At 47.7% G+C, this 18913-nt stretch overlaps 2 non-coding genes across 2 annotated transcripts; both read left to right on the top strand.

Moving 5' to 3' along the window:
• Positions 1–11470: 11470 nt before the first annotated feature.
• LOC122380967 lies at positions 11471–11589 on the top strand. The gene has a single exon (XR_006256436.1). It is a non-coding gene; the product is annotated as a 5S ribosomal RNA (ribosomal RNA).
• A 6913-nt stretch (positions 11590–18502) lies between these two features.
• On the top strand, positions 18503–18621 carry LOC122380968. Its single transcript, XR_006256437.1, has one exon. It is a non-coding gene; the product is annotated as a 5S ribosomal RNA (ribosomal RNA).
• The last annotated feature ends 292 nt before the right edge of the window (positions 18622–18913 follow it).

Raw genomic sequence — 18913 nt, 5'->3', positions numbered from 1 at the left:
GGCTTCCTCTTTTCACGGGCAACACGCTCGTTTCTTCCCGCGAAGCTGTAGGTCTATCAGGGGCCAAACGGCAAGGGGGGTCCAACGGACCCCTCTCCCCTTATATACGTTCGCGGCTGGCAAAACACCCGAATACGGGAGAGAGATAATGCATTGAAACATTGAAGCAATGATGATGGCTTTGATGACGCTTTGATATTAAACATAAACTAATTGAGATTGATTCTATTCATAGCAATACCTTAATTGGTTTGACCTGAGTATGGCTACCGGCAACCCCCACATCGTATACAGTCACGTGAGAGATGATGTAACACTGTGCACAAATAATGCTCACTATAAACAAGGTCATATAAAACGACTTGATTATGTAAACACTGAGCTCATGTACGGCCAGCGATGTGCGGCCCGGCACCGGGAGCCCGGCCCCAGCCGGGAGGGCGCGGTGCAGGAGCGCCAGACCGTCTGGGAGGTGGCGTCCACCCCCTATTCACGGCGCGGTCCCCGCTCGCCTCACGGTCATGCTGCCGCCACCGTTCAGATACGCCCCCTGTCATGAGACGGCAGGGGTGGGAAGCTGATTGATGGGGTTACCTTTGAGGTGGGTCCGATTTGCTCCGCTGCCCGTTACGCTCTTACAATGGGCGCATCCGATGGTCGGCTCAGTGACGGGGCCCATCCCCTGCGCTGCCCCGGCCCTCTTGCGGATCTCCTATGGCGCCGCTCACTCATACATGAATTGAGCAACTAGTGCATCCCAAGATGAAAGATACTAAGAATAATCTATGATTTGAGCCTATTTTAACCAGATCGTACCAAATGTGGCAAAACTTGTGCCAGATGACCGCTTTGAAAATGGCAATTGTCTTGTCAAATGTCATTTCCACACATTTTTGTGATAAACTACCTAGTTTTTTATAGGTCGGGTGTCCACTGTCCAGGTCACATGAAGATCAGGTCAAGGTCATTTTCCTTGGATAAACCTGTTTGTCGTTTCATAAAGTCTCAGCGTAGTTTTTTAGGAGCTGATTTCAACTTACCCTATTAGAAGCAGGCTCCTGGCTACCCCTAGTGGCAAGGGGGCTGTCTAGGACCCTCCTTGCTATCTCGAGATCTATCGGGCCGATTTTTCAAAATTCAAGCGGTATGCGATTATGCTTCGCGTGATCTAAAATTTGAAAAAAGAAAAGTAAAAAAAAAACAAATAGGGGTAGTAGGGGGAGGTAAAAACTGCAAATGATACAACATTTTTCAACTGCTCACCATGACCATGTTTTTTTTTAACCAATTTTGAAATAATTACTGCCGATCGATGCAGAATGAACCAACATGAATCGATGCAACGATGCAACATGAATCATAAATATAACTATTTCGAAAAATAAAAGGCGGATACAGGTAATCGAATTAGGAAGCACACAAAATGCAACATAAATCGGTTTCTTCGTTGGTGATATCACGAAAACGTGTTGGCAATAGTCTAATTATGTTGCAAGAATGCGTGATAAAATTACTCAAATTAATTTGAAAATTCATAGATGGCGTCAGGGTACCGAAGTTGGCAGGTCAAATCGATCTCCCTGTCTTTTCCAGGGTCCACCTACGATCCACCTGGCACCTCTTGTTCACTTGTGAACCTACAAAAAATGTTCATTTCAATCGCTATTGCATTTGTTATTTTACACACTTAACCCTCGCCCATGTAGGGGGGGGGGGGGTTGGTGCAACCCCCCCCCCCTGAGGTTTTTCTTAGATACACGCCGAACCGTTTCAGATAGCCTGCTCAAATTTTCAGTACCCTATGGGGCATCCTTTGCGCAACTTTTGGAATTTTTTTATTGTCAAGGTCTTGTCAGGTCACGGAGTTATGACGTCATAAAGGGAACAACCTCCGGCCAGATTTACGCTAAATTGGAGATTGCTAAATTGGACATTGGTATAAATGCCGACTGACCTGACACACTGATGGATTGTTTTAGAATCATAACTGGCTGATTTGACATTGGCACAATGTCCGTTGACCTTTTCAAGGTTACTAAAGGTCAAGGTCAGGTCAGTGACCCCGGTTGACCTGTAATGACTTCTTGCACTTGTATGCCTTTTCGGGGTATTTTGATGCCCTGAATTCGAATTTGCTATCCATTTCAGGCATCGTCGGTTGCTTCTTGTAGTTCATTTTGGGTCAGGGTCAGGTCAGTGACGTCACACGCCTGACGTGACCCAATGCACAAATGACCTTGCAGACTTCCGATGCTCCCAACGCATCATTTTTAGAGTTATGACATCGAAATACACACCAAACGATAGAGAATTGATCAAGGATCACGATAGTGAAGGTTTCAAGTCGATATCTCTTACCGTTTTGGCGCAATCGGCGCGGAAATCTGAAAAAGTTAGATTTTTCCGAAAATTTGACCTTTGACCGGTCATAAGTAGATCAAATGTTGACTTAGGACCAAAAAATATTCCACCAATCGCGAGATCTCGTTGAGAGCAATCCGTTGGTCTTTTCCGCTAAGCTCTACGACGCTCCGTTTTCAAACGCCAGGGGGGTCGCACCAACCCCCCCCCCCCCTGCATGGGCGAAGGTGGCAAAATACCGTTTACGGGCGAGGGTTAACGTCATGATCTGAGTAGAAAATAGTCGCTGTGTGTAATTACTTTCCAATACCTTCCAACATTCACTGGACGCGCCTAGATATTTTTTTAATATAAGTGTTCCAGAAGATAACTGAATTGAGTCACTCCAGGACAATCTAACTATTACCAAGCCGCTCATCAAATGCTACGTTGCATATCAATATGACACCCCTTTTTTGGACGCCTAGATCGTGCTATTATAACCCTCGCCCTGGCAGGGCATTTTTAGTAACGCGGCCTGGGGGGGGGGGTCGAGCTCCTGGCGTTTCGAAACTAAGCGTCGTAGCGCTTCCCAACAAAGGCCAGTCGATTGCTCTTTACGAGTATTCGCGACTGGTGGTACCTATATTTTTTATCCTAGGTCAATACATATTTGACTCCGTTTTGGCTAGTCAACGATCAAATTACGGGGAAAAGCTATAATTTTCCAAGCTATTTAGCCAATAATGGCAAATCTATGAAACATATCAACATGAAACTTTCACGACCGTGTTTCTCAATGAATTAGCAACAAAATGATGCATAGTTTTTGCAGTTCAGTCATTACTGGCGTGACATAGTCCCCGGAAACACGAGAGTCACACCCGCCGCTGGCGAGGACGGTCCTAATTGACCTGAGGTGACCTTGTAAAGATCAAGGAACAATTTTGACAGCATTTAGATGAAGATTGAACTACAGATTCGGATTCAGGACCTCGAGAAACCTCACTAAACACAGACATGCGAGGTTAATGACCTTTGTTGACCTTAGAAAGGTCAATATACAATGTAATGATTCATGTCCTGTCAAAATCTGACAAGTCACACGGAATAATTTCGTTCTTGTCGATGGGATCGCGCCCAGTTACGCCAGATGTACGATTTTGTCAAAAAGAGTCGGAGGTTTTACCTATTGTGACGTCATAGCACGGTGACCTGACATGACCAGAAAATATTTTTTACCGAAAGATTGAGCTGAAAGTTAGCATGTAGGTAGGCACCCACTAAGCCATGCATATCCATGTGCCAGATTTGGGGTGCTGCTGCACGTGCGCACGTGCAAGGGTCGATTCCAGATCTCGAGGACGGCTGGACCGATTGCGCTCAAATTTGGTACACGGTTAGGGAGCAGTTGGTAGGGTGCCGTGCAAAAGTCAATTGGGACCCAGTTGGCACGTGCGCACATGCAGGGTGCCGCTTCCAGATCTCTAGAACGGCTGGGCCGATGGCGCTCTAATTTGGCACATCACTAGGGACCGGTTAGTAGGTCTTGGGGTGCAGTGCACAAGTTATTTGGTGGTACCCCCTCGCAATTTCGCACGTGCAAGGCCCACCCTCCCGCTCACTCCGTCGGTCGCCCCAAAAGGCGTTTTACTGGTGTGCACGATTACTTTATAAAAATGCTGAAGTGTTGCAAGTGATTGACAAATATTGTCCAAAGCATGCTGCCTTTTTCCAACCAAATTCCGATTTGAGCATAGGACAAAATCGGAATTCTGAAGGTACAAAATCCAATTGGCACCACTCTAACAGATGTGGTAAGGTTGTGATAGGTTTTACCGAAGGGAGATATAGACGATCTGTCAACTGACGAGAGAAGCCAACCTCTGTCAACTGGCTGGTGTGCAGCAAGCAGAAATTGATATTCTGCAACGGTTATTTTTGTTGTTGTTTTAATCTTTCTTCAATAAGGTATGTTAGAGCTGTTGTGCCTATTTGTTTATACACCAAACAACATCGGTGATAGCCAGATAACTATTTCATGGCGTGCAAAGAAAGACTGTTCAAGTTACCCAACGGTCGGGTTATTTGAATACACCTTCACTTGACGGAGAAGCAAGGCTTTACTTTACATTTTTCAAAAAAAAATATGTTCAACTTGAAACTTGATGCACTCTACGGCAATGACACTTGTCAAGTTGTTCGAAAAGTCAAGTCTGTTCAAGTTGTTCTTAGAACAATAAAAATTGATTCCATCGGCTTCCACTCGCCAAACCCGCTTTCCCTGTAGCTCAATCAAGGGATGAATCACTGCGTGGTTCGTTCGACCCCTCCTCACCCTCCTGCAATTGAAGTTAGCCGTTGTCAAAGACACTAATTCGTGCAGGGGCCCATTTTCACTTGTCCTTTTAATGTAATCGGTGACTTAAGCCAGCCGGCCAAATGAACAAAAATCCATACAAACCCAGGTGATGCCACGGGCCCACGGCCCTCATCCTTGTCAGCGTCCACTCCCTCGGCGGCGGCGGCGGCGGCCCGCCGAGCCGTGCGCCGCGGCATGTTACCTCTCGCCGCGCCAGGGGCCGCGGGGCGGGACGCTACCCCCCGCTGCGCCAGGCGACCCCCGGGCCTGGGCACCGCCGCGGCGGGCGACGGACGACAATAGAGCAAACAAAGGATGGGGCCGCCAGTTAGCCGGCGTAGTGAATGGGCAAATCCTTACTCGATAATACAGCAGGGACTGCTCCACGAACACGGGCAGGCCGTACGGTAGTAGACATTCGATGGAATAGGCGATTCGGGCGTAGGTCAGCCGGGCGTAGGTCAGCCGGGCGTAGACATTCGATGGAGTAGGCGATTCGGGCGTAGGTCAGCCGGGCGTAGGTCACCCGGGCGTAGACATTCGATGGAGTAGGCGATTCGGGCGTAGGTCAGCCGGGCGTAGGTCAGCCGGGCGTAGACATTCGATGGAGTAGGCGATTCGGGCGTAGGTCAACCCGGGCGTAGACATTCGATGGAGTAGGCGATTCGGGCGTAGGTCAGCCGGGCGTAGGTCAGCCGGGCGTAGATATTCGATGGAGTAGGCGATTCGGGCGTAGGTCAGCCGGGCGTAGGTCAGCCGGGCGTAGACATTCGATGGAGTAGGCGATTCGGGCGTAGGTTAGCCGGGCGTAGGTCAGCCGGGCGTAGACATTCGATGGAGTGGGCTATTCGGGCGTAGGTCAGCCGGGCGTAGGTCGGTCGGGCGTAGACATTCGATGGAGTAGGCGATTCGGGCGTAGGTCAGCCGGGCGTAGGTCACCCGGGCGTAGACATTCGATGGAATAGGCGATTCGGGCGTAGGTCACCCGGGCTGATCCCTTCACGGCCGGGTCGGCGCCGTTCTAACTCATACATCGTCCCATCGTCCAATGTGATACTGCCGCCGATCACCGGTAGCTGCTGCCGAGCAGAGCGCTCCTCATCCAATGCCGTCTCACCACAGAAGTCATCAACACGATCCCACGTAAAACTGACCATTCGGAGCTATCGCGAAAAAAACTATGGGGGGGGGGTACCCCCCGGCCGGCGTGGGTGTAAGTGCCGCTTTTGTCTCGAGATTTGACGGGGGTCATTTCTCAGTTGTGCCGATTTTCAGCTGCCCTTCTCACTCATGTGTTTGGTGTCATCGTCCTTTACATATTGCTTGCGAGCCATTTGCTTGTTGTAGCCTATCGGTACTTGGCAGTGTTTTTGGTGGTCACATAAGCAATGAGACTGAGCAGCGCCATCACTCAAGCCATCCGCTTGGCCAAAAGCAATGACTGTGGTGTTTGAGGCTTGTCAGTGCCAGAGCTGTGACGTCATCTTTTATGTTACAGATAAAGGAGTTGAAGATGGACGACTCTCATCGGCAACGATGGGGGGCGGTACCCCCCCCCCCCCGGCCGGCGTGGGTGTAAGTGCCGCTTTTGTCTCGAGATTTGACGGGGGTCGCTTCGTCAATGGGGGCCACTGATGGCTATTTATCCCCTCACTGTTAATGCGTTGTGACATGGCCCGTGCCCTGCACACTGCACACGTCTTTTATTTATTAGGACTCGATAAGCTTCTTTTTCCATACTGGTGCCAGCTTCCTGTCATTCGAAACGGGACTGAAACCATCGAAAGACGTTCGCCCAATTTGTGTCAGGGGACTCAGATCGCACTATGTCGCCGAATGGCAGTGGTATGTCCTGTCCCTGGAAGTGCCGTTTCTGTCTCGAGATTTGTCGGGGGTCATTTCTTTTTCCTGTCCCTTAACCCTCGCCGGACCTATTTGTGTTGGTTTTCTACATACGCGTCGGCCGAGGGGGAGGGGTGGCAGGTACGAACCCCCCCCCCCTTCGCTGTTTCGCCCCTGATGGACCTAGCGTGTCGCGGAAAAAACGAGCGATTGCACCGTTACGAGACGAAGAGATTGCTACCCGATTTTAAGGTCCTCGGTCAACCGGTGACCTCTGAGGTCAGGTCAAGTGCCCCAAGGTACGGCTCCGTTTTTGGTGAATAACTTCTCAAAAAACGGCCGCCGAGCCGCGATTTTGGCAGCATCGTGCTTGCCTAGGCGCGTCGAATTATATACTTTTTGTTTGGGTGAGGTCACCTTAGGGTGTTGACTTCGGGTCACGGTCAGCTCAGCGCCCCCACGTCACGAAGTTTGTCGAAGGAGGTCATGACCCATCTCCTTCGATTTGCAAGTCTCCCTGAGTCCATTGGTGGCTTTCCCGAATCGCTGGATCAATTTCATCGGGAGTCATTGACGAAAAATTAATGTGAGCCTAATAACGTCATGAATGACGTCATTAGGCTCATTAGTCACGAGGCAAGGTCAACATTGCAAAAGTGACGCATCGAACCTTATAACGAGTGCATCAAATCACGATTTTGTGTGATTTAGATATTTGGAGGTCATCCCCGGCACCAGAATAGCAGTTTTCATTTTTTCCCATCGCCTTATAATTGTGAGGTCACGAAAAAAACTTGACCTCATCAGACTGGTGTTTGATTCATCTATGATTGAATCGATTGGATTGAATCAAACAAAATTTGTTGAATCAAAAAGGTTTGATTCACCGTCAGGATTGTTTGATTCACAAGCCATGATTGAATGAAACGCATTGGGAATCAGGGTTGATTGAATCAAAAAAATTAATGACTCATGAACTTAACCTTCGCCCTGGTGGGGGGGGGCCATTTTGGCCCCCCCCTGTGGTTTTTCAGCGATAACTCAGAAACCACTTGAGTTAGCGCCCTGAAACTTTGTATAGCTGTTTATTCAACATTTTTACATCATGTCCTTTTTTGGGGGGTTCGGGTCAGGTCAGGTCAGGTCACAAGGTCACCAAAACTGACACCACCTCTAAAAAAGTTCAAAGCTCTCTCAAAGGCACAGCTTTTATCCGATCGATGTAAAATTTACAGTACTTGAAGATGTCGCCCAGCTCTACAAAATGGCTATCTCGGATTTTTTATAAATGTGACCTAAGGTCAGGTCAGGTCATCGCTGCTCCCCATTATAAGTCAATGGGAGAATCGAAAAGTAGTTGTTTTTCAGCTAAATCGGGCGTGATTGTTCCTATATTTCGTTATTGAAGTGTCTTGGGTCAGCAAATCACAGCCCATGTGAAACCATTTGCTTGTGACCTCGCTGAGGTCACGCTAGGTCATCTCCCTGGTCACCAGAGGTCACCAGCGGTTTTTCTGCACTTACTTGTTATTGAATAGAGATAGAGACTCCGTTCGACGTTTATCGTGTTTGTCTCGTCAATGCGGATCGAATGATATGCAGCATGACCTATTTCGGTAAGGTCATGACCTTGACCTGAGGTCAAATTTTCAAAATGACCTTTCGAGGTCAAACTATATATCATTCGACGCGTCTCGACGAGCCAAGCACGATGGTGCATGAATCGTTTCTCTATTTTCTCGTGAATGCATGCTATAGTTAAAAACATTTTCAACGAAATTTGCCAAGTTGACCTTGCATGACCTCTGTAGGCCAAACCGTTGAGCTGAGGTCAAATCTGACGAACCTTGGCGAAAGAGCTTGAAAAGAGCTATCGATTGCTTTTTTCCGCGGCTCTCTAGCTCTTCTAGTTTCCGAGCTACAGCGAAATATGTCCGGCAACACCGAAAACACTGAAATTTGACCTATGATGACCTCTAGCGACCTCAATATTGACCTTAGCGAAAAAATGACCGAAATACTTTCGAACGTACTTGTTATGGGCTTTCGTTTGCTTTTTTCCGCGTCTTCCTAGCCCTCTTCGTTTTCGAGTTAGACGGGGGGGGTCATTTTGGCCCCCCCCCACCAGGGCGAAGGTGGCTCAGACCCACACCAGGGCGCGGGTTAAAAAAATGAAGTGAACGAACATAGTTCATTATCAACAAATATTAACACTACTGCCATTACATGACAACAAAAAGAACACAACAAATACAATACTATCCCTGATGTTTAGTATATTTTATTTTTTAATTGAATAAAAAAAGAATCATTCAAAAAAAATTGGCTGAATCAAACGTGAATCGTTCCTTTTATTGTTTTTTGATTCTCTGAATCAAAAGGAATCGATTCACCAATTTTTTTGAAGGAATCAAACGGTGATTGAATCAAACAAAAATCAAATCAATCAATGATTGAATCGATCCAAAAAAATTGAATCAAAAACCAGTCTGGACCTCATATGACCTTAAGGAAAAATCCGAGTGATACAAGTTGTGAGACTCGTAATGGATACTACATCCTACAAGTTTCATATCTCTGTGAAAGCTCCTCCGCCAGAGAGAGTGTTGCGAAGTTGCGACGTTTTAGCCCGTGGCCCACTGGGGGGGGGGCATTCGTAGCCCCCCCCCCCTGCCGTTTGTCTGCAATAACTTCCAAACTGCTTGACGTATCGACGCTAAACGTACAGCACCTTCGGCTGCATCAATTCGACACCTTGTGTCGAAATATGAGCTTCGTAGCTACCATGCGTGGGCCGGAAATGACGTCAGAGTGACGTCATGTTCGGCCGATTTCGACTTAAAACATTGAACCACGGCAATCGCTCCCAAGAGCTTAGTTTTTAAGCTAGATCTTATTTCTTTGCATGTGAGGACTTAGAATAGACTGTGCTATCAAACTGCTGTCTCGGATTTTACAAATGTTGAAAATTTTGAAAATTATTCATATTCCCAGTCTCGTTGAAAAATTTTAACTTCAAAATTGGACCTTTTTTGACCTGAAAGTGACCTGATCTAAGCTAAATTCAGCTCAAAATGACCTCGAATGACACAAACGACATCAAATTCAAAATATATGGCCTAAATGGACCATAAAACATGTGTCACGTGACCGACGCATGCTATAATATTTCCGTGACCTGTGATGACCTGACCCTGACCTTAAAATCAAAGTGCAAGTTTAATACCGTCAGGGTATCTAAAGCATCTGTTCACGAGTGTGTAAACCAAAAATGAGCCTGATATGACTTGTAAGTCGGCGGTCAGAGCCCAAAATGTGAACAAGCCAAAATCATAATAATTTTTACTTTGACCTAAACTCTGACGTCATCGTTGACCTCGAGGTCAATGAAATTAGGTTTCGTTAGACAGTTTTTCCAGGGCTATCAGACGCTGTTTGAATTTTGATGATCGGCCCAGTAGTTTCGGAGTTAGGAGGGGGCTATGAAGAGCCCCCCCCCCAGTAGGGCGCGTTATACGCAGACCCCAGTGGGGCAAGGGATAAGACCATGCAGAGGTTCGCTTATGACGTCATAGGTCGGTGACCTGAAATGACCCGAAAATTGCAGTTGGTGTCAAAAGATCCGGCTTAAACCAAAATTCAGGTATTTTTCTAAGATAGTATGCCAAGCTTCATCTCTGTATCGCCGTGGCATTCGGAGCTATTGCGAAAAAACTATGGAGGGCGGTACCCCCCCCCCCAGTGGCGTATTTAGGGGGGGCCATGAGGGCCATGCCCCCCCCTTTCCACCCAGCCGCCCAGACAGCGCCCCAATTAGCGCCGACTAGGCTGATGCTGTTTTACAGAGGGAACATGAATTAAAAGTGATGTGCAGGCAGGGATCGAACTCAATATCTCTTTGGGGGTGCCTGGACACCCCTATGTCCTCCAGGGCACCCCCAAATAGGACCTGAGCCCCCCAATGTTGAAGGGCGTCGCTCCGGAAACCAGAATATTCCGAACCCCCAGGGTCGATGGCGCCCCTGAAGAGCCGCTGGCACCCACCTGAACGGAACAGTCGCCCCATTAAAGGTTGATAGCGCCCCTCTGAAGTTCACAGCTGCCCCTTTCGGCCCCATCCAAGATCGATGGCGCCCACTGAAACCACTGGCGCCCCTCTAAAGCACCTGCATTCTTCTCAAGATCACAGTCGCCCTATCCAAGATCAATAGCGCCCTCAAGAGAGCCACTAGCGCCCCCCCCCCCTTGAGACTGAAGTCGCCCCATTCAAGCCCAATGCCGCCCCTCCAGAGCGTCCGGTGCGCTTCTGAAGATCACAGTCGTCCTCATCCGAGGTCGCTGGCGCCCCTCAAAAGTCACTGGCGCCCATCTAAACGGAGATCACAGCTGCCCCATCTTAAGATCGATGGCAACCCTCTGAAACCAATGGCGCCATTCGTACCCGGCGCCCCTCTGAAAATCATATTCGCCCCATCCGAGACAACGCCCCTTGACACTACAATGCCGTCTCACCACAGAAGTCATCAACACGATCCCACGTAAAACTGACCATTCGGAGCTATCGCGAAAAAAAAAAACTATGGGGGGGGTACCCCCCGGCCGGCGTGGGTGTAAGTGCCGCTTTTGTCTCGAGATTTGACGGGGGTCATTTCTCAGTTGTGCCGATTTTCAGCTGCCCTTCTCACTCATGTGTTTGGTGTCATCGTCCTTTACATATTGCTTGCGAGCCATTTGCTTGTTGTAGCCTATCGGTACTTGGCAGTGTTTTTGGTGGTCACATAAGCAATGAGACTGAGCAGCGCCATCACTCAAGCCATCCGCTTGGCCAAAGGCAATGACTGTGGTGTTTGAGGATTGTCAGTGCCAGAGTTGTGACGTCATCTTTTTTGTTACAGATAAAGGAGTTGAAGATGGACGGCTCTCGTCGGCAATGACCATACCATGCTGAAAATACCAGTTCCCGTCCGATCACTGAAGTCAAGCAGCATCGGGCCCGATTAGTACTTGGATGGGTGACCGCCTGGGAACACCGGGTGTCGTTGACATTTTCGCTTCTTCAATGGTGGCCACTGATGGCTACTTATCCCCTCACTGTTAATGCTCTTGCGACATGGCCCGTGCCCTGCACACTGTACACGTCTTCTATTTATTAGGATTCGATAAGCTTCTTTTTAAATACTGGTTCTAGCTACATGTCATTCGAAACGGGACTGAAACCATCGAAAGACATTGAACCAATTTGTGTCAGGGGGCTCAGATCGCGTTATGTCGCCAAATGGCAGTGGTATGTCCTGTCCCTGAAAGTGCCGTTTCTGTCTCGAGATTTGACGGGGGTCATCTCTCAGTTGTGCTAATTTTCAGCGGCCCTTCTCACTGATGTGTTTGGTGTCATCGTCCTTTACATAATGCTTGCGAGCCATTTGATTGTTGTAGCCTATCGGTACTTGGCAGTGTTTTGGTGGTCACATAAGCAATGAGACTGAGCAGCGCCATCACACGAGACTGGACATGGGACGAGACTTAACTGCTATTTACCTCGACATTTCTAAATACTTTGACAAGATCTGGCATGACGGACTGTTGTACAAGAGTAAGCACGACTTCGGAATTACTGACTCACTTTTCGACTGGTTTAAATCATATCTTTGTGACAGGACACACCGAGTACGGATCAGCAGCACCTTCTCGGCCACTAAAACAATAAATGCGGGCTGCCCGCAGGGATCCGTACTCGGGCCTTTGCTGGCACTTAGGTATCCGACAGACTTTCAAGACGAATAAAGAATGACATTCTCTTTTTAGCTGACGACACATCTATCTACGCCTCGCACACGACAGCAGACATTGACGCCGTGCAGCTATATGACTACAACAAGACCTCAACGAAATCCACAAATATAGTCGAGGATGGGCAATTACATTCAACGCTACGAAGACCATCCAACAAACATTTTCACACAGACATCAGTACACACCACCAAAGCTCACTTTCGAGGGCGAAAACGTACCCATTCATGAAACTCATACTCCCCTTGGCTTAACAATTTCTAAGGACCTACGCTTCCACCAACACGTCAATGCAATATGCAACAAGTTACACAAATCACTCAGTCCACTCTACTCCATTGCACGGTACATACTATACCAAGGCCCATTCTGGACCAAATTTACAAGACGTATATAAGACCTTACTTTGACTGCTGTAACACAATATATGACGGACACATAACAATACAAGACGCTGCCGAACTTGACACGCTACAAAACAGAACAGGGTGACTTGTGACGGGGGCTATGTTCAGGACGTCAACCTAGAAACTTCTACAAGACTTGGGCTGGGAGAAACTGACTGTAAGACGACAAATATGTACACAAACTCACTTTATATCATAGATTCACTAATCCAAGACACCAAACGCCATATTATATCACGATGATAATGCCAGAAACACGTGCAGAAAACACCGGCAGAACACTACGCAACTCCACACACACCATGCCTCCCAACCGGACCACATCCTTCCAGAAGTCCTTTTTCCTCTCAACAGGCAAATCCTGGAACCAGCTTTCCGAAACCATCCGATCCCTTCCTCCTCGTTCCTTTCAACGAGAGTTCTCGAGGCGACTGGGGGTGCCTGGGCCTACTCCCTATTGCAAAAATTGGCACTAAAATGGGCAATATTTTCCATTCCAGGCTATGAATGCAAATGTCACAACTAAATTCACATTTATTTCAAATACAAAGGCACGATACACCTGAATGTGCTTTTGGCTTTGAAACAGAAAATATTCATCATTTCAGTCTCGCGTATCCCAACTATAATTTGCAGAGAGAGGAACTTTATCGGGACATGTTGCAAATTTTTGCCGAAAATTTTGGTCAAATGTCAACTTCATGGTTATTACGTGTTCTTTTGCATGGCGACGATCTTGGCGACGGGGACTGTCGTGCGGTGGCTCAGCATTTCCAAAATTTCTTGCTTCGTTCGCACAGCTTTTAATTTACCTACCTTATTCTGTTTTGTGGGCGGCGCCCCCGGTGGGCTGAGTGACGGCATAGGTTGGGTCAGTGGCATGTCGTGGCGGCGGCAGTGGTAGTTTTGTTTCACTACGCTACGTTACCGTCATTACGTTGTATGTTTATGTTATATTCGACGTTGATCTGAAGGCTATGTTCATGTTGCTTTATGTTTATCAAGGGTTTGGTGTTTGTATATTTGTTCATGAACAGTTGGTGAACAATGTTTGTTTGTTTGTTTATTTGATAGTTTACGAATTTTGGCATTCAAGGTCATATGTTCACCAACGATTCTCTGTTCACGAACAGTTCGTGAACGTTCGTGAACGTTCATGAACAAGTCATCATTTCTGATATCTTTCGAGCAATTGTTATCATACGGTGCAGACATGACTGCAGGCATGTTTTACATGCGAAAAATGCACCGTCATATCTCAAGCACAGGGAATCGTGATTCATAATTATTCTTGCAACGCTGAGGCTTAAATTGTGCATTTCAGACCTTGCATGACGTCATATAAGACGCCAATAAGGTTGTTAGGTGCAGTAGGAGTTTTTCGCTAATAACTTCCGATCAAATTGAGCTAGCGAGTCGGTTGAGCCTTCAATGGACTCAGAAAGAACTGCCAAATCGATTGATATGCAGCATGACATCCTTCATGGAGCTTTGTGACCCGAGGGGCTTTGACCTGGCCTTGACCTGAGGTCAACATCCTAAAAAGACCTAATCCAAACAAAAAGTATATCATTCGAAGCGCCTGGCCACGACGAGCACGATGGTGCCACAATCGCGGCTCTGCCACTATTCGTGGAGAAGTTATTTACCAAAAACCAAACCCATATTTTGTGACACTTGACCTGACCTCAGGGGTCATCGGTTGGTGTAAGACCTTGAAATCGGATGCCAATCGCTGTGGTTCGTACTGACGCACACGCTGGCTTTTTCCGCAAGGTTCTATCTCAATTAGGAGCGAAATGGCTAGGGAGGGGGTCTTATCTACCCCCTCTTTACCGTGTTCGCGAACAGTTCATGAACGTTCGCGAACTGTTCGTTGTTTGTTTACCAAAATTTGACCGATGACGTCACTTGTTCGCGAACACATTTGTTCGTGAACAGTTTGTTTATGTTTGTTTATTTGAAAAATTAAACAAACACCAAACCCTGTGTTTATGGTGTCTATCTGATTATGTTACAAGAGGTATTTTGCTTTATCTCTGTTATTCATGTTCATTTTCCGATCGTTTTACTAGGTTGTCGATGTGCAATAAACATTCTGGAATGGAATGGAAGAGCCCCCCCACCCCACCAGAAGGGCGCGTTATACGCAGACCCCAGTGGGGCAAGGGTTAAGACCATGCAGAGGTTCGCTTATGATGTCATAGGTTGGTGACCTGACCTGAAAATTGCGGTTGGTGTCAAAAGATCCGGCTTGAATAAAAATTCAGGTATGCCAAGCTTCATCTCTGTATCGCCGTGGCGTTCGGAGCTATCGCGAAAAAAAAAACTATGAGGGCGGCACCCCCCCTCCCCCGGCCGGCGCACAGTAGGCGATTTCGCTATTCTAGCACGTCATGACTTATATCTCGAGTTAGGCTCGAAAGAACTGAGCTTGTAACCTCTCATTTTGTAGAACACTTCATTGCGCTTCACCTGACATTGTGTTTTGTATCAGAAACTGCTGTGTTTTCTTTGCAATATGCAATAAAGCAAACATGTCTTTCCCCCATAGGCAGGACGGAAAGCTTATAACAGGACGGAAAGCTGAAAGTGAAAACTACTGTGACCTTTTCAAAGTAACTAATGACTTAGGTACCGATCAACTAGGCGTCCGCTACGGATATCCCACTTCGTTGCCAACTACGTGGGCCAGTTTTGCAATCATATGATTGCATAGGACTACGTAGGTGATCAACAGGACATTCACAATTATGTCTCTCTCTCTCTCTCTCTCTCTCTCTCTCTCTCTCTCTCTCTCTCTCTCTCTCTCTCTCTCTCTCTCTCTCTCTCTCTCTCTCTCTCTCGCTCTCTCTCGCTCTCTCTCGCTCTCTCTCGCTCTCTCTCGCTCTCTCTCGCTCTCGCTCTCGCTCTCGCGCTCGCTCTTGCGCTCGCTCTTGCGCTCGCTCTCGCGCTCTCTCGCGCTCTCTCTCTCGCGCTCTCTCGCGCTCTCTCGCACTCTCTCGCTCTCTCTCGCTCTCTCGCGCTCTCTCGCGCTCTCGCGCTCTCTCGCTCTCTCGCTCTCTCGCTCTTAGCGGCGGTGCACTTAGCTGTATCATGTACATGCTGTTTGCGAACGATTTGAGCCTTGGACTGCCGAGTGACGTCACTACTGTTCAATATGCCGACGATACGCAGCTATTAGTATCCGGCAGCAAGCGTGACATCCAGCGAATCATCAGCAGCATGGAACACGCACTCAGCTATGTGTACAACTGGTTCTGTCACAACGGGATGAAGTTGAACACCAAGAAGACACAGATGGTTGTGCTGGGAACTCCCGCGATGCTCCGTACGCTGCCGCCTGTTGTTGTCCGCTTCTGTGGCAATGTTATAGCCGACTCGAGAGAGCTTAAAAACCTCGGTGTGTTCATTGATCGCCACCTCAGCTTTGAGACACATGTGACATACATCACAAGGAAGTGTACAAGCATATTGATAGGGTTATCTCATGCGCGCCATGTCATGCCAAAACAGACGCTGAAGGTGATTGTTGAGGCACTCGTCCTGTCCGTGGTTCGATACTGCCTATCCGTCTACGGCTCATGCGGAGTCACCCAGCGCGACCGTGTACAGAAGATAGTCAACTTCTGTGCCCGTGTAGTGACAGGGAAGCGCCGTTTCGACCATATTAGCGGTGAGATACAGCGGCTCCGTTGGCTCAAGGTAGAGCAGCTGATCGACTACCACACCGTGTGTGCGCTGGCGAGTGTTATCGTGACTCAGCAGCCTGAGTACCTATGTGGAACTATTGGACCGAGATCGAGCCAAAGGCACACCTACAGAACGAGGCAAGCCGATCTATTCAGCCGCCCCAACATACGCACTGAATCCGGTAGGCGGAGAATGTGTTACCGTGGCGTGACACTGCTCAACGGTATAGGGGCAGATCCCTGTGAGCCCGGGTTCCGTAGAGCTGTCAGAGCGGTCGTCGGATCTGTGGATCCTCAGTGATGATCGGAGTGAGTTGATGCATGAGTGGTATGCGTGTGGAATGTGAATGTGGCCTAAATTCGTCCTTTTTGTACTTGTACACTGACGTGAAAGAGTGAAAAGCCATGGTGAGTGGACTTCTTTTGAATAAATCTGAATTCTGAATTCTGAATTCTCTCTCGCTCTCTCGCTCTCTCTTTCTCACACACAAAAGTCTCTCCATTTCTACATCTTAGGAATAGCAGGCAATGCAAACATGAGTAGGTGGATGGAAAGGTTGACTGAGTGAAAGGAATGTGTGAGTGTGCTGTGTGTGTGTGAGGGGGAGCGAGGGCGGTAGGGGGTAATTTACAAAGAAGTGTTGATTGGTATCAGAAGTGGTACCTACCTATTTTCTGTGGTGCACTTCCCACGGTTAGCATATCGCACAGATTCACTTCTCCTGGCAGAGGCATTATTGTTAGGTGTTGCAGGTCTTAAATTATCATTGCAAAACATGTGATACGAAATATAGCTAACGAAGTTAAGCACACAAAATATTCCCCCTCCCGTTTCGCCTACCTGAACACGCCTATGATTTTCTAAAACTCTTATCTTCGAAACGTAGTGACACTCTTGCCCATGAGAAAGCTAGCCTGAAAATTTGGTTGATATTGTCCACGAAACAACGACGTCCTAGACTTCTGAACATATGTAAAAAACACAGCGACTTTTCGTAGTTATTTTTGGTTTCTTGTACTCCAAAATTGCAAATTTTTGAACTTTTTTGGTTGAATAATGTAGCTTTTGACCAGAAGAATCGGATGTTGTTTGTTCCACTGAAGTCGGTCGGGCGGTTCTCGAGATATCAAGGCATGCCAAACTCCGTTTAACTACTCACCAGCTGACGTACCCCCAAAATCGACCAGTTATGTGTTACAAAAACTTTAATAACTCAACGAGTCGCAAAAAGTGGCAGCTAATTTCTTCAGGATATTGAGAACAATAGCTATGCTGCAAGTAAATGGGATTTTTAATGCCGGATCATCTGGATGGCAAGAGTTGCGCATTGCCAAAGACTTCTATACAGAATCAGAGCGATGCGTTTGAAAGGGTATAATGCAAATGATGTACAAATGCATACACAATTTTAAAACAAAGTTATTTGGCATGCATGATGCTTGCGAATGTGTAAAGTATAAACTTGAATTGCATTCAAACGCATTTTGGGCGACATTCATGAGTAATAGAGCACACAACAACAAGGGTCGGGTCACGGCCCAGGACAGATATTTCAGCTTACGAGTATCGAGCTTGGGTGGCGTTCAGATGGGTATGGTTTGGAAGTGCCCTGCGTAATTTCAAAAATAGTATTGCTTTTCACCTGCCAGGGTATCTGGCTACACAATAAACCATCATTTGGTTATATTTTTCATTTTGGTATCCTGGGTCCCTGAAGCGCTAGAACGCCTGGATCGCCTACTGTGCGGCGTGGGTGTAAGTGCCGCTTTTGTCTCGAGATTTGACGGGGGTCATTTCTCAGTTGTGCCGATTTTCAGCTGCCCTTCTCACTCATGTGTTTGGTGTCATCGTCCTTTACATATTGCTTGCGAGCCATTTGCTTGTTGTAGCCTACCGGTACTTGGCAGTGTTTTTGGTGGTCACATAAGCAATGAGACTGAGCAACGCCATCACTCAAGCCATCCGCTTGGCCAAAGGCAATGACTGTGGTGTTTGAGGCTTGTCAGTGCCAGAGTTGTGACGTCATCTTTTATGTTACAGATAAAGGAGTTGAAGATGGACGGCTCTCGTCGGCAACGACCATACCATGCTGAAAATACCAGTTCCCGTCCGATCACTGAAGTCAAGGAGCATCGGGCCCGGTTAGTACTTGGATGGGTGACCGCCTGGGAACACCGGGTTTCGTTTTCACTTTCACTTCTTCAATGGTGGCCACAATGGTATTTATCCTCTCACTGTTAATCTCATCTCTCATCTCATATATTTAACACATTCATTCGAAACAAACAATCAGTGTCGCCTCGATTGGCGCAAAAGTGCCGGAGCACTTAACTCGGGGCGCCTCTCGAGTCCGCAAAATCACACTGGGTGCCGCCCACAGCCTCGCAGCCGCTGCCCGCCACCGCGCAGACCGCTCTCAATAGATGTAAAGGCGCCGGCGCCGAGGGCAGCGCTCTGTGGCGACCGGTGACAAAGGACTGGG

The sequence above is a fragment of the Amphibalanus amphitrite genome, unplaced genomic scaffold (assembly GCF_019059575.1).
Source record: "Amphibalanus amphitrite isolate SeventyFive unplaced genomic scaffold, NRLGWU_Aamphi_draft 000110F_arrow, whole genome shotgun sequence".
NCBI classification, from domain to species: Eukaryota; Metazoa; Arthropoda; class Thecostraca; order Balanomorpha; family Balanidae; genus Amphibalanus; species Amphibalanus amphitrite.
This window is presented reverse-complemented; position numbering and strand designations above follow the sequence as displayed.